Below are 16,047 nucleotides of genomic sequence, written 5' to 3'. Positions count from 1 at the left end.
CCCTTGGCAGGCCCAGCCAAGCTCCGGGCAGTGGTTCTCCAAATGGGGGGCCCGGACCTGCAACATCCACATCACGTGGGAGATCATCATCGATGCGGTTCTTGGCCCCACCCCAGACCTCCTCCCACAGTCTGGGTGCTGGCGAGAACCACCGCGGGAGAGCACAGAAGGCAGCCCTGGTGGAAAGTCCCTCAGCCCCAGAGAAGGGCCTGGGGACCCTCATGGAGCCAGAGGAGAGGTGGGGCAGGGCGGTTCTGGCTTTTCCCACTCCCTGTGCCCCACTGTCGACACATGCTGGGGGTGCTTGGGGCAGCCCTCTGAGTTGGTGCAGCACTCTCTGTGGCCTTCTGAGAGTGTCCCCAGGGGAGAGAGTGCTCCACTGGAAGGACAGGTGCCATCTCTCACCTGAGTGGCCGACTGGCGTGGACGGACCCTTGCACAGATGTGGCTGGTCTGCTCGTGACTGCTTTCCTGACACCCTCGGGAGGGAGGAACCCTACACACTCCCCCATCACGCCAACCTCGGCCTGTTCGGATGTCTGTCTCCTTGTCCATCTCCCCCTCGAGACGGGCGCTCCTTCCAGAGAGCATGCCGGGTCTTGTTCTGTGCCATATCCTTCATACGGTTATTGCTTATCCGCCCAACAACTGTTTATTGGACATCTGGGGGGTGCCAGGCCCAGGGTTATGGCGTGGAGCGGGACCGGGGGCCCTGTCCTTGCGGCGTCTGCATCCAGCAGGAGAGGAAATTCACACCACTGCCCTGATGTGGAATCAATTGCTAGAGTGGGAGGTGCCCTGAAGGGCCTGGCCACAAGAGGGCGACAGTGAATGGGCCAAAGACCCCGGCTGGGTATTCTGCTTTCAGGCCAGGGCCCTGTCCAGCGCGGACCGTCTGCCTGCCCACCTCCCTTTTAGTGGGAGGCCTGAGGCCCCCAACTCTCTGTCGGGGGCCCAGCCGCACCCTGCCCCTAAGCCCCCCTGTCCCAGCCTCTGCTGTCTCAGTGCCACCCCGACTCCTGGGGTGACCCCTGACACCGCTGAACAGTGGCCTAATGAGCAGAACTCCTGTCCTCCTCCTCCTGGTTGGCGAAGCCACCTGGTCCCAACTTCTCTCTGCAGAGACTATGAAACCGGGGCAATGTTCACACTCCTGATGACAGGAGGGAAACGTGTGCACGTGCGTGCACGCACACACACAAATGCATGCCTCTCATTTGCGCCTCACTGCCCTGAAGCAGCCACAAAGCCCCACTACCCACTGTTAGCAAATACGTGGGCAACATGCCCCAGCTCCCAGCTGAGAGGGAGAAGGGTAGGTTCAGGGCGGGAGAGGAGAGGCCGGGGGAGTGGGAGCTGCAGGGGGCTGGCCAGGACAGGGAGGCAGGGAGGGGGCCAGGGCAAGGGCCGAGGGGAGTGGAGGGAGCTGGGGGTCGGGGAGGAAGAGTGTGGAAGTGTGGAAAGGCGAGGGTGGGAGAGGGACAGGGCAGCGCTGTCAGCAGCCCGGCCTCAGGAGATCAATTAACTGATTAATATTTGATTAGAACCTTCAGTAACTTGCATCTTCCCAGCACCCTCCCCCCGGTCCCTGCCTCCTCCAAGGCCTCAAGAAAGGGGGGCTCCTCTCCCATCTGCATCCTTCTCACTCCACCCCCAACTCTCCCCAGTGCCCTCTTCCCTGGGTCCCATTCCTGCTGAGTGACAGCTGCCAATCACTCCCACTGCAGTTCCCCAGCTGGAGCCCAGACCCAGATGGTCAGGGGAACCTACACACAAAGGTAGGGGCACCCGGCAGTGTGTTTGGGGCACTGAGTGCCAGGGTCTGAGGGGTCCGGTGTGGGCAGGAGGCAGCTGTGAGACGGGGCACCCAGGAACATTTGTGACATCATGATAAGGTCAGCACATCTGAGCACACAGTGCTCTCCGCTTTGCAGACAAAACCTCATTTAATCCCCCTCCTACCCACAAGGTGGACACTAGCACTTGCCCCGTTTCACAGCTAATAAAACTGAGGTACAGGGACTAAGTGACTTGTCAGGCTAGTATGGGAGGAACCAGGACAGCACAGAGGTGGCCTGGCTCCCAAACCTACCCTCTGCTCCTGGTGCAGGACTGTGGCCCTTCATGGGAGGGTCCTGGCAGGGAGGTGATGGAGTCTAGACCTTGGACTGCACAGGGAGGGGCTCCCTCTTAGCCACCAGGTGGCCCTGGGTGACTGTTTATCCTCTTCGAATAGGTTTCCCCATCTGCAAGTGGTCATCGGGTGCCCCGGACAGAGGAAGCATCGAATAAAAGCTAGCTAGCATGGCTCGGGGGGTCCTGAGTGATTCTCCACACCCCTGGCCCTGTGCCTCCTCCAAGCCCTTGGTGGAGGTGGCTGTGGTCCCGAGAGTGGCTCTCACCATGGCTGCACGTCCCATGCCTGGGCCCCACCCCAGGGCAACTGAGTCAATTCACAACTAAACTTTCCCATGAGCTTCTGATGTGCAGCCTGGGCTGAGAGCCCCCAGCCAGGCTTGGATGGAGAAGCAGAGGGTACCAGGTCCACCCTGAGGGGGCGTGTAAGTGCCCGGCACACTGAGGGCTGCACAACCAGTGTCTGTCACATTCCTTTTCTTCCTTCTTCCCCAGTCTACTGGGACCAGACGCAATGAGGGACTGGGTTTTGCAGTGTGAGTTGAGCAGAGTCCCCCCGCCAGGCTGGGGGCTCATCTCAGACGGCCTTGTTTTAGAGAAGCTTGTGAACGTCTGGTTTCCCAGAGGACTCTGAATTCCCAGGAAGTGGAAGCCACTCACTTCCCCTCCATCCCCATATTCTTGCTCTCAGCATAGCATTCTGCTGTACTCAGAAGTCTCAGTGTGCATGAGATGGGTGGGTGGGTGGATGGAGGGATGAAAGGATGGATGAATGGAAGGATGGCAGATGAAGAGATGGATGGACAGACCAATGGACAAATGGGCAGATGAATGGATGGATGGTTAGGTGGATGGATGGGAGGATGGACAGACGAAAAGATGGATGGATGGGTGGGAAGATGGAAAGATGGATGGAAAGATAGATGGGTGGGAGGATGGATGGATGAATGAATGGATGAAAGGATGGATGAGTGGAAGGATGGTGGTTGAAGAGATGGATGACAGACCAATGGACAGATGGGTGGATGAATGGATGGATGGATAGCAGATGGATGGGTAGATAGATGGATGGAAAGATCGATAGGTGGGTAGGTGAATGGATGGATGGAAAGATGGATGGGTGGAAAGATGGATGGGTGGACAGGTGAATGGACGAGTAGATGGACAGATGAGTTAAAGCTAAAAGACCACGGTCAAGTCTTTATACTCCCTCCCTCTACAAACTTGTCCCTCTCTCCTGTCATCACATTCGCCTGACAAAACAGGTAAAATCCAGCTCTGCCTACTCCACTCAATGGTCTACACCGCTAGAGAAAACCACAAAATCAGAGTGATTCATGTAAGATCATTGACCACAGACTGAAGCAAGCCTGGCACTGCCACTCAGCTCTCATGCTCTGGATGACCATTTCATTTTTCCTCTTCAACCCTCCCAACATTCTCCATCATCCTCACTTTTGGTGATAACCTTGCTTGTTGTTTTCTGTAGAAAATAGAAGAGAACGTCCATGCTCACCTGTTCGCCCACCTGCCCCATATCCTATACTCGGCCTTTTCTCCTGTCCCTGGGGATGAAGGTCCATGCTCCCATCTATGACCAATCTGTGCATGTGGGCATACAGCCCTTCCCCCACACATGTGCTCACGGCTCTGGCGGTTCTCTGCAGTCTCTCCCGTGGTAGGAAAGGAAAAATCTCCTTGACTCCACAGTTCCTTCAGCCTACACACCCATACACCATTCCCTATGGAGCAAAGTGTTGTGAACGAGCTGCCCAGACCTGTGGCCCCTAATTCCTTTATTCCCATTCTCCCTAATCCCACTCCAAACTCCTGTTCCCTGGCATCATTCCCTGGAACTCCCTTTGTCAAGGTTTCCATCTCTGCCATGTTGAAAACCCAATAGTTGGTTTCCAGTCCTCATCTGACCCGATCCCTCAGCAGCACTGAACATGCGGACCGCTCCTCTCTCCAGAAACACTTTCCCCTCTTGATTCTGTCACACCACTCTCTGTTGGTTCTCCTACTTTATTGGAAGCTTCTTCTACGTCTGTGCGTTACCGTTTCCTTCACATTCCCTCTACCTCTAGATGTTGAAGCGCCCCCACGCTCAGTCCTTGGACCCTTCTCTTCTCTGGCTACACTCACTACCTGAAGGTTCTTAGTCTCAAAATTTAAAATACCGTCATGTGGTGACCGCCCCCAAGTTACACCTCCATCCTGGACTTCTCCCCAGAATTCCAACTGCCCCCAGCGGTCTGTACTTGGACGCCTTTGACACACCCAAGCTCAACATACCCCTAACGGGACTCCTGCTTCCTTCCCATTGTCTCCATCAAACCTGCCTCTCTTGAGGTCTTCCCCATCTCAGGACACACCACCCGCCACATCCAGTGCTCAGCTCTAAACCTGGGGTCCCCCTTGGCGCCTCTCCTTCTGTCCACCACAAACAATCAAGCAGGAAACTCTGTTGGCTCCACCTTCAACTAGAAGATGTACCCAGAATCCACTGCCTCTCCCACTCACTGCTCCCCCAGGTCCAGCCTCCGTGGCATCCACCTGGTCTTCCTGCTCTGCGCTGCGCCCCACAGTCAGTCCTCTCAGAGCAAAACTCACAGTACTGACATGGCCTCCTCGGCCCTGCGTGACCTGGACCCCCTACTCCTGGGCACTCATCTCCTCCTTCACTCCCCTCGCTTGTTCTCTTCTGCCCACAAGCGTCTCCGCCATTCCTTGAACGTCCAGCTGTGGTCTCAAGCCATCTGCACTGGCTGTTCCCTCTGAAGAACATTCTTCCTCGGGTACCCCCAAGGCACTCTCACTTCCGTCAGCGTCACCTTCTCCGGGAGGATCTTTAAAATTGGGGTCCTCCCACCCCACTTTGCCCTTCTCCATCTGGGAGTCTCCTCATGTCCATCATTCACTGTCTGCCCCCTGCTCCCAGAACATCATCTCCAGATGACTTTGTCTTTCTCGTTGCTGAATCTCCAGCATCCAGAGCAGCGCATGACACATAGTAGGACAGTGAGAAATACGCGCCTAGAGGGTGAGCGAATGTGCAAGGAGAGAAGACGAGAGTCCTAGTGAGAGTGGTCACTGACGAGCTCTAAGCGCGCCCCAAGGACCATGGCCCCGAGGCCCCACAACAAGCCCAAGAGGCATAATTCCGGTATCACCTGCCAGGCAGCAGGTGTCAGTGGAGGCTGGCCGACACCTTCAGTCGATACTTCACTGAATAGGACTCAACAGGAAACTCTGCGGTGTGGACGGCCTGCTCTGTGTCCATTGCTCTGCGCCCATTATCTCATGTTTAGTCACAATTCTGTGTGGTAGGCATCTTGATCGCCATTTTTACAGAGGGGAAAAGGAGGCACAGAGAGACCAATGTGCCTGCTGGGGGTCACAGAGCAGGTAAGTGCACAGACCCATCGCATCCCCTGCACTCTACTGCACGTGCGCCAACTTCGAAAGAGAGGGTCGGACAGCACAAGGCGAGTCTGTGAGGGGAGGGTGGTGGCCTGCCTGTGGCGTGCTGGAGCTGGCTCCTTCTGGCTCCTGAGTGCCAACTGGGAGCATCTCTTTCTGACTCCAAGTTCAGGGATGCACATTGGCAGCTTGAAACCGGGCATGGTGGGAGTGTTACACCCAGGAATTGGCAAAGGCTACACATCAGAGCAGGTCTGTCTAGGAGAGCTGGTTGTTGGACCACCACCTGGCCCCCTCTATCACACCATGGGTGACCGCCAGGGCTGCCCTGGGGGGCTGACGTTGGGACAGGTAAGAGATACTGAACATCAGTCTGCAAAGTGTGAATTCAATGTCTTAAGGTTAAGTGCAATTCAAGCAACATTTATGGAGCCCCTCCTCCAAGCCCGCATTTAAACATGAATAAGGCGCATTCTGTGCCCTTATTTCTGACCCGCGCCGGGAGCTGGCCACTCCCAGACGACAACAATGGGAGCTGGAAGGCAGTAAGTTCCAGAAAGACTGAAGTTCATTCATCTGGCAAAGGAGAATGGAGGGCCATGGACACAGAGGGGTGGAACCGACTCGGACATGGGGACGAGGGAAGGTATCACGGGGAAGGCGTGTGTGGCTGGCTTTGAGTCACTCTGTGAGTGACTGTGTCTGGTGCCTGTGATCTGAGCAGACAGTCCCCCAGACCCCTGCCCCCTGTCCCCTGCTCCGAGACGCTGGCCTGTGGTAACAGCTCTGGGGACCTGGGCTGTCCCTGGTGGTCCCCTCCACCCGCCCTCCAGACACTGCTGTATATAGTCTCCTTGTAAATAACTCTCCTGGGGTTATCCTAGAGCAGGTGAGCCACCTGTTTTCTGTTGGATCCTGATAACACGGTGACTTGGGATGGAAGGGCTTGTCCTGCTCGAGGAACAGATGGAGAGGGGCTCTCGGCAGGGGCCCCTGGTGGCCGACCGCCTTGTCTTGGCCCCTGCACTCTGGCTGGGTGTGCCCTTCATATAGGATCCTCCATTTCTGGGTGACCCTGGGCTCAGCCTTACCTCTTGGTCTGTGGTAGGGGACAGTGACTTGTCTGCCTGGAGGCAGGGGCTGGTGGGAGGATGCTCCATCTTCTAGATCTAGAAATAAGACCCTCCAAGTGTTCCTGCTCACATAGCTGGCCTGACGCTTTCTCTGCCCCAGCCTGAGTTCCTGTGTCCCCTGGCCAGTGTGCTCCCATCGTGTGGGGTGAGGTGACAGGCAAGGTGGGATGCTCAGGGAGCAAGGTGGTGGAAGGGAAGGGGAAAGAGGAACAGTGGCAGCAGACAAAGCCCCATGAGCCCCCTCCCCCAACCCCTCCACAGCGCGGTCCTCCAGCTCCCTCTGCTCACGGTCCCTCCACGACAATTAGGCTAATTGCCTCTCAGACTCCTCACCCCAGGGAGGGAGGGCGCCGCATGCCCCTGGCTGGCAGGCCAGGCTGCAGTGGGGAGAGAGGCTGGCGGCAAAGGCTGGGCACCGAGCCATTTCTCTACCAGCTCTGGGCAAAGCTGGCTTCAGACAGGACAGAGGAGGGGAGCAAGGCAGAAGGACCAGCCTCACAGACCAAACTGCCCAGTGTGCAATCTGCCCTTCCCACTCCCTACGATGCTCAACGGCCCTGAGAAGGGAGTGGACCCTCGCCCCCCCAGTACTGATCTTTCCCAGAGTCACCTCTATTGAGTGTGCCCTGAGAAGGGAGTGGACCCTCGCCCCCCCAGTACTGATCTTTCCCAGAGTCACCTCTATTGAGTGTCTGCTGCCTGGGATGGGGGATGCAGAAGACACTGTACAGAGGCCCTTCTGAGCATCACTGGCCTATCCTACAGCCCTCCCCTGATTCCATGCAGAATCATTGTCGGAAGGGGAGGTAGGGTGACCTGGGGGCCCACCTCCGGCAGGCAGGAGGTGTAGGTTCAAGTCCCTGGGGCCCCCAGTGATGGCTGAGTCAGGAGAATCACGGCTCTGGCCTCCCAGTTTGGAATCAGGGATGGTCCTGCTCTCCCCTCATCCCAGGGCGTGCACATGTGAGGCTGTGGCCCAAACCTCTGGAGTCTGCATCCTGAGACTCCTTCAATTTCGGAATCTTAGAACAGGAGGTGACCACAGGCGACACCCAACCTCGACTGCCAGGCAAACTCCTTCAATTTCGGAATCTTAGAACAGGAGGTGACCACAGGCGACACCCAACCTCGACTGCCAGGCAAACTCATCTCTATGTCCTCCCCGAAAGGTGCTCCTGCCCCTGCTCTGCTCATTGCCAACCCGGAGGCTCCTTCGGTTTCGGAACAGCTCTGCCAGAAAGCTCTTCCATGCCCTGAGCTGAAACCTGCCTTCTGGAAACTTCCACCCAGCTCCTGGTTCGACCTCAGGGCCTGCACGACGGCAGTCCATAGACACGTCCTCCACTTGCTGACCCACCAAGGACGTGAAGAATCCACAACAGCTGTACCCATCGTGGTTCTTCCTCGGCGCAGCCCAGGAATACATGGTATGGCTGTTCCCATCTCGAAGAAACGCAGGTCGACGGCTCCACTGGGATCCGAGTCCAGGCCGGCGTTCCCAACCGTCACCCTGACCATGGCACCTTCCGTCTCTCGGGTGCCGGCCCATGGTGGCTGCTGTGGGAGCAGAGGAGGGAGTCGCCCGGAGCAAGAGGACGGCCCCAGATACAGCGTGAACAGTGTGTGGGGAGCACCAGATGCTCAGAGAGGTGAAGGAGAGGAGAGGCACAGGAGGAGGGAAGGAGAATTGCGAGACCAATACATTTGGCTGTTTTCTTGGAGGTAACGTTCCTATTTTCTTTTTTTAATGTGCTAATCAGAGGACACAAGTTCTGGGGGAAAAGGCAAGAAGAGATGAGCGAAAAGCAACGAAGATGAAGCTGGGACACAGGATGATGTCAAGGGAAGAGACCAGACACCCACTGACTCTCATCCGGGGCGGGCACACACATCAGGGGCCGGTCGCATTCCTGCCGCCAGGTTTGGTTCGGTTTTGGGGAAGACGCCCTGCCTTGATCCAAGGCGCACTGGGCAGGAAGAACGTGAGTTATCGGAATATCTCCAAGGACAGTGGAGTTGTGCTCTGCTCACAGGGGACTTGTGACAACTGGGATCCTAGAAAGGGACCTTGGAGAACGTTTGGTCCACTCGGTTGAGGAGGAAATAGGCACCTTGTCCAAAGTCACCTGCTGGGGAGTGCAGGCAGGGCTGGTGTTCTCGTGTCAGTGACAAGGGGAGTGTGACAATGATGTGCATGAACTCACTCTCCAAAAATGCACCGAGCGCCTGCTTGGTGCCCGGTTCTGGGTGCCTGGGGTACCCCCGTGAGCACAGAGGCCTGCCTCTGGGAGCAGACGCCTCAGTGGAAGCCCCACGAGCATTAACAGGATTGGAAATGCATGATGTGATTTTCAGGGGGGAACCAATTAGCCCTTCCACCGCAGCTGGCTCAGGCTAACATTCGAATTTCCTGGGCCGCTAACTGAGAGCAGAGGCAGCGGTGTGCTCACAGGCTGGTGGATGACTCGTGGAGGCGCTCTCTACTCCTGGAGGAGAGGCGGAGGGCTCTGTTTTCCCAGGAGCACCCAGATGAAAATAAACAGGCACAGCAGAGTTTTCGAGGACCTGTCATGATCCAGAAGGAAAGGAAGGGAGGATTCAAGATTCAGCTGGGGCTGCCTCAGCACGGAGGTCGCCGGTGGGCGGCAGGCAGCTGCTCCCTCCCTCCCCAGGTTCTTGCCTTCTGACTCAGTTGCTTCCTCAGCCCAGAAACAGGCCACCTCTACAGCTCGGGGGCTCCTGATCCCAAGTTTCATGGGAGAGCATGCCTGTTAGGCAGGAGCAGGGGTCCCCAAACAGCCCAGGCACCCTGGGAAAGCCAGCTCCTAGCCGGTGGAGGGTGAGTGAGGGAAGCCTGGGAGGCAGGCCCAGCTCCCATCTCCATTCCAGATGCCTCCCTCGTCCCTTCCAGCCTGCCACCCCAGAAAGATGGACAGCAGAGACTTCTCTCTGCCGGACCATCTCATGCCTCCCTCCCAAGAGTTTTTCAAGATGTCATCCCAAAGGTGTGCGTGGGGGCAGGTCCCTGCAGGCATGCACTTTAAGGCAGAGACTTTGGAGCGTGGCCTTTGTAAGCAGAGGGGAGCCGTACAGATGCCCCAGGGCAGAGCTGGCTGCTATTTTGGAGCAGGGAACTGTGGTCAGAGGGGCAACGCGTTAGAGCCTAAGCCCACCTGACTCACGAGACCCCCAAGGACTGAGTCCCCAACCCCTGACCCAGCTCAGGCATACAGCAGGTGCTCAGTAACCGGTGAGTAACGCTGATGACTGTAGCAGTGACAGCCACTGGCTGAGGGCTTTGGAGAGCCTGGCACTGCGTTAAGCAATAAAAATGTATTTCATGTAATCATCGACAGGAAGTCACTTGCCCACGTGCACACACAGCCAGTATGTGGCGGATCTGGGATGTGAACTCAGGACTGACTCTGGAGTCACTGCACATTCCGACTGTTGTCCACATGGGTGTAGCAGAGGGCGTGCCCTCCACCATGGCCGGGGGCAGGGTCAGCCACCCATTGTGCTCACTCCCCTTCCCCAAGACGCCCCAGCTTCCTAGAATTCACTGTAATCTGCAACCAGCCAGGGTTTCCCAGCCCCTCCAAGCACCCACCTCTGCGCTTGATGCTTTCCTCCAAGGTTCAGAGGAAGCCCATGGCTTCTGCGTGGGCTGACCCAGGCCCCCTCCCCACCATGGTGGGAGGCAGTGGTATGCTGGCAAGCGGTTAACAACTGGCTCTGTGGGGAAAAGCCCTGCTTGGTGGTGTCTGCAGATTTCCTTGGTGTACATTCCTGCCCTGTGGGTTTCAAGTTATTGGCACAGAGTCACTGGAGTGGGGAAGAGACGAGCACAATCCTGGGCTTGTATGGACGACTCCAGCACACCCTGGGGAGGGGAGCGGGGCCAGCCCCAGTCGGGTTCCAATTCACCCTCTCTGTCCAGCAACTGGAGGTCTGGGGAAGCCAGCGATGGGGGAGATAGGTGATGGGGGTGGTAGGTGGGATGGGGGCTCTGTGGGGGGCTGGGGTAGGGGCAGCGCTGGGAGTGGCGGGAGAGATCAGGGGTCCACAGAAGAGATCAGGGGGCGCTGCTTGCTGGGAGGGAGGCTGGGAGGCTCCAAGGCGGGGCAAGAATCCACCCGAGCAGTTGCTCTTTCCACCCCATCCAATCCATCCTATCCCCTGGCAGCCAGCTTAGTATCTTTTATTAATTAGGGCTGTTGGCCAGCCCGTCACGCCCCATATTACTTCATTCAGGGACCCGTACATCCGGCTCATGGGTTCCTCTCCTCCTTCCGTCCCTCCTTCTCCATGAGGGGCTTGGTGCCCAGGCTTCCCCCGATACCCCAGAAGGCACAGGGCACACAGCGTGCCTGTCCCACCCCCAGACCTACAGGACCTTAGCGGAAGTCCAGGCAGGGCCCCCAAGGTGGGCAGGACCCTGAGTCCCGCATTCCGCTGTTCCTGTCGGCAATGAGGGGCCAGCATGGCTCGTTCCCACTGTCCCTGCCACCTTCCCTCTGCCAGAATCTTGGCTCTCCCCCAGCTTTTTCGTGTCCTTTCCTCCGGTCCACAGTCTCTTTCCCCAGTAGGGCCTCAAGCTTCTCCCACATTGGTGTGGAACAGACGGCATGCCTTGGAGGTTGCTGGGTGGGCGATGAGCCAGGTGGACGCTGGGGTGGGTGGGTGATGGGCCGGGTCACCCTGGCACACAGCAAGTTCTCAGCGTGTGCAAACACAGAGCACAGGGTCCCCACTGAGCCCCCTACACTGAGGCCTGTCTCCTGACAGCTCCCTGGGTGTCCTGGGCACCCTGCCCATCTACCCAGAGTTGGCACTCTCTTTCCAGTCTCCCTGCCCCTGGCCTGCATCTGCAAGATGAAGGCTGACAGTGCCCACCCAGCACTGACGTGGTGCCAGACAGGATGCTCCCGAATCAGTCCAGCGCCTGAGAGCAGCGTGCTCCCTGTTCTGCATGTGCACGGGCTATGCGTGCTCTGCGTGTGCTGTGTGTTCTATGTGTGTGCTCTGTGGGTGCTGTGTGCTCCGTGTGCGCTCTGTGGGTGCTGTGTGTTCCATGTATGTTCTGTGTGTGCTGTGTGGGTGCTGCGCGCTCCGCATGTGCTCTGTGCGTGCTGTGTGCTCCGTATGTGCTCCATGGGTACCGTGTGTTCCATGTGTGCTCTGTGCAGGCTGTGTTCCGTGTGTGCTCTGTGTGTGCTGTGTGCTCTGTGCGTGCTATGTGCTCCGTATGCGCTCCATGGGTACTGTGTGTTCCGTGTGTGCTCTGTGCAGGCTGTGTTCTGTGTGTGCTCTGTGGGTGCTGTGTGTTCCATGGGAGCTCCGTGTGTGCTCTGTGTGCTCTGTGGGTGCTGTGTGTGCTCCATAAATGCTGTGCTCCCTGTGTGCTCTGAGCGTGCCCTGTGGGTGCTGTGTGTGCTCTGTGCTTGTTCCCTGTGATGTTTGGGGAAAGAAGTCGGGGCGTCTGTGATCCTGGAAGGGGAAGTGCCCTGCGCTCCATCTTACACTCTCCAACTGAAATGTCGATGCCACCTCCACCCACAAGGTGCATGCAAACCTAGGGCATGAGCACCAGGCGAGACTCCGACGCCCACAGAAGCCACAGGCCCTTCCTACCGCGCCTCGGCTATGCCGACGTGTGCCGATCTTCACGTCCACCCCAACTCCAACACTAGGGTGGTGAGCAGGCCTGGCCCTGGGCCTGGTTATTTCACGCATTAGTGAAGAAGCCGCTGATATTTCACACGTTTTCTCTCTTCTGATAAGCGTATTTCAACAAAAATGGTTTCCTTTGTAATCCTATGTATTTTACGTTATGCATTTAATACCATTTTCTGAAAAGGGGGGTATGTGCCTCCCCAGATGCTAAGGGGGTCCAAGGCTCAGGAAACCCTAACAGCCTGGGGCCCTGACAGACCCCAGCCGCCTCCCTGCTCTAACGACAGGAGATGCCACAGCCCCGCCCCCAGAACGGAGCCGGCTACCCAGCCAGAGCCCACTGCGGCCCTCAGCCCAGACTCAGCCACCCTGCACCAGGTGGGCCCGATCTCAGCTGAGAAGCCCCAGGCGAGGGGAAGGATTTGCGCACGATTAAGCCTGATTCCCTCCAAGCTCACTGCATACAAATCAGAAATAATGTGGATTCATAAATCCTCTTCTCCCATCAGCCTCTCCTCCACCCCGACTCTCCGTCCTGCCTAGGGAAACCGGCGAGGAGCCGTCTGGCCGAAGGGACTCCGAAAGCGGGGGGGCGGGGCGTGCTGGGAAGTGGTTCACCCTCAATTGTCAATCAAGCCTGAAGGAAGCACCACCAACAGGTCCCACCTCCCGGGGTCTGTGCAGAGCTGGAGGCCGCTGGGCTGGGCGGGGACCACTGGGGCTGGGGGTCCGCCACAGGCATGCCCTGCGGGAGGTCTCTGCAGGAGGGCAGATGGGAGGGGCCGCTGGCACTGCACTCGGGGTCAGCAAGGGAGCCGAGTGAGCTGAGGCCATTCGCTGCCACTTGACGAGCGGTGGTCCCCACCTTATTTCACGAATGCCCCTTGGGCTCTGCCATGCTCTGAATCCGTAGCACTGTGTGTGTGCAGGTGCAGGCACTGGGCAGCCCCTCTCTGGGGACAGGTGGAGCCCTGCTCCACAGCAAATGTGCGTCTCTGGCATGAGAGGCCAGATGGCAGGGACACCAGAACTCGGGGTGGGACACTGTCGGTCACCCGCATGGGCCCCTTTGCAGAGTCTGGAGACCATACCCTCCCTCTTTCCCCCTGCCCCTCATTAGAGCACGGGGAGCCAGCAGGTGCCAAGCCACAGGAAAGCCCCCCAGCAGACTTCAACCAGTGCTCACTGGCCTTCCCTCTGCGGGCAGGAGGGAAGGGAGAGTCAGGGGGGCCGGGAGAGAGCACCCCTACTCTGAGAGGCACTTGGGAAAAGCAGACCCCTTCTGGGCATGGGGACCCTCTTCAGACCACAGAGGGGAAGTGAGGGCAGCAGCTGCTGGAAGGCAGATGCCGGCCCACGGAGGGGCTGGGTCCTGGGGTGATCCCATGCACCCCCTTCTCCCCACTGTACAGATGAGCACAGTGAGGCTCCTTGGGGATCAACACCGTGCCCGAGGCCACAGGTGGGGAGGGGCCAAGGCCCAAGCATGTGGGCAACCCAAGGCCCCCTTCCTGCCCACAGAGCCCTTCTGCCTCCGAAAGTAGGAGGAGTTTGCAGTGGCCTCACACCCCTGCCCATGGGAGCCCAGGGCTCCACCGGAGTGAAGCTTAGGAAGCTAAGCCGTCCGCCCTGAGCTGGGGGGTGGGGCGGCTACCAAGGGCGAGGGTCGGCGGAGAAGCCCGAGGATGCTGCAGAGATATACGAAGGGAGGAGTGATGAGAACTCAGAGGGGAGGGTCCCTGAGGAGGGCCTGCGCCCAGGCCCAGCCTTGACTGACCACAACCCCTGCCAACTCCTAGGAGCGCCTCGTTACAGCTCCCACAGAACTCGTTCTGTCCCATACCTTCACCTTCCCACTCACTCAGTCAAGAACTGTTTGCTGAGTACCTACAAGGTTTGCTGAGCATCTACTATGTCTGGGGATACCAAAGAGGAAACCACGGGCCCGGCGCTGTGCTCAGGGCCAGGCTTTGTGCAGAGACTCTCTGCTGTGATCCAGGCCTCTTCCCTCCTCCAACCCAACCCCCGCCCTGGAAGTGCTCAAACACCTTCTCTGGGAAGGCGATCCTTACTGCCAGTCCCAGCTCCGCACCCCACCCCCACCCCGTGATCTCCATTTTGCCCTGCGCCTCTTCCATCCTTCCCTGAGGCTTGATGAGATGCTGCTGTGACTTTATAAGTGGGTGAGCACATGCGGCATGTTCGTGTACATATGAGAGTGGACCGGCGGGCACCAGGCTCCTACTCAGTGGGACCGAGAGAACGTCGTTGGGGCCAGAGCCCCTCCCAGAGCCTTGTGAGGACAAAGCCACAGGACAGCTGTTGAGGCGACCCACAGAAGGAGGAGTGCCACCGAGAGCCCCCCCATCCTGACGGCGAGCAACCTCCAGGCCCCTCTCCGCCAGGCTCCAGGGCAGACGGCTCTGCAGCTCTAGGATGAGCCCTCCCTCCACTGTGGCACCCTCACATCTGTATCCTGCATAGTCACTAAGGAATATCAGCGTCACTGGGTCCACAGTCTTCACTTAGCAAATGGAGCAGGACACGGAGCACAGTGCCCAGGACATGAGGCGGGCAGGTGAGGGCGGGGATGGCAGGTGGTGGGGGCGGGGTGGGCAGGACCCAGCTTGGGGTGCAGCCCATGGTCTGCGCCCAGTGGCCTCAGGTCCCAGATGTCCCCCTCTCCCTCCCACGGTGCCCTTCTCCTAGTCACCAAGGGCTCTGGGAAGGCAGACGAATGAAAATTTGCAAAATGCAATTAGGAAGGTGAATTCCCTGGCAGTGAAGATTACATAACGCGTCCCACAGTCACGCACCTGCCTGGCACCCAGGCTGAGAACTGCAGATTTATTCACCGGCTGGGAGAATGCCCCTGGTGGTCCTTCTTTCACAAGGACATTCGGGGGTCGGGGCAGTGTCTCAGGGAGGGGGCACTGGGTGGGGACAGAGCCCCTGGGTGCTCATGCCTGGTCATGTGTGGCCACGCGCAGCAGGTGTCCGTGACCCTTCAGCCCTGCAGCTGGACACGGTGAGGTCCTGGAAGTGGGGCCCGAGGGCCAACAGCATCGCTCCCAGGAGCTGTTACAGATGCAGATTCTCAGGCCCTCGTGACCTGCCGACTCAGGAGAACTGCCACTGTGGATCACAAACCACAAACGTCCCAGGAAGGGTGCCTGATCTCTGTTGGTGCCCTGACTGAGTTGGGGCCCACCCTGGTGAGCCTGGGACCCTGGCTGGGGTCTGCTGGCATCAGCTGATGCTTTGGAGCAGGGAGGAGCTGCCATGCAGGGGCCGAGTCGGTGGGTGGCCTCACCGGGGTCCTGGAAGAATCCCTCGTCCTACTGAAGGGACTGTTTTCCCTCAAGACTGCAAGGCCTTGGGGTCCTGCTGACCAGGAGCTGGGGAGGGGGTCTTCCCACCCGGCCTGGGAGGACATTTGCTTAGAAGCATCTGGGGACAGTGGCTGTGGGTGGACACCAGTGGTGACAGAACAGAGGGTGGGCCTGGAAGAGGTGCCCAGAGGATGAACACGGGGTGAGGGGGCTTGCTCCTGAGCCACCTGGGCGGCCCCCAGGAACTGGGGCAGAGCTCGAGGAGGTGGCGGCAGAGATTCCGGACGATGCCAGAGGGACTCAGAGTGTCGCCCCGAGAATTACATGGGTGTGACCCCATCTGACCC

The 16,047-nt window shown here is 58.5% G+C and overlaps 1 protein-coding gene across 28 annotated transcripts in view; it reads right to left on the bottom strand.

Moving 5' to 3' along the window:
• Positions 1-16,047, bottom strand: part of RBFOX3 (RNA binding fox-1 homolog 3) — a 510,773-nt gene that overhangs the window by 23,492 nt on the left and 471,234 nt on the right. The gene's annotated exons all lie outside the window — the stretch shown is intronic.

Source organism: Equus caballus, chromosome 11 (genome assembly GCF_041296265.1).
Source record: "Equus caballus isolate H_3958 breed thoroughbred chromosome 11, TB-T2T, whole genome shotgun sequence".
Lineage (NCBI taxonomy): Eukaryota > Metazoa > Chordata > Mammalia > Perissodactyla > Equidae > Equus > Equus caballus.
This window is presented reverse-complemented; position numbering and strand designations above follow the sequence as displayed.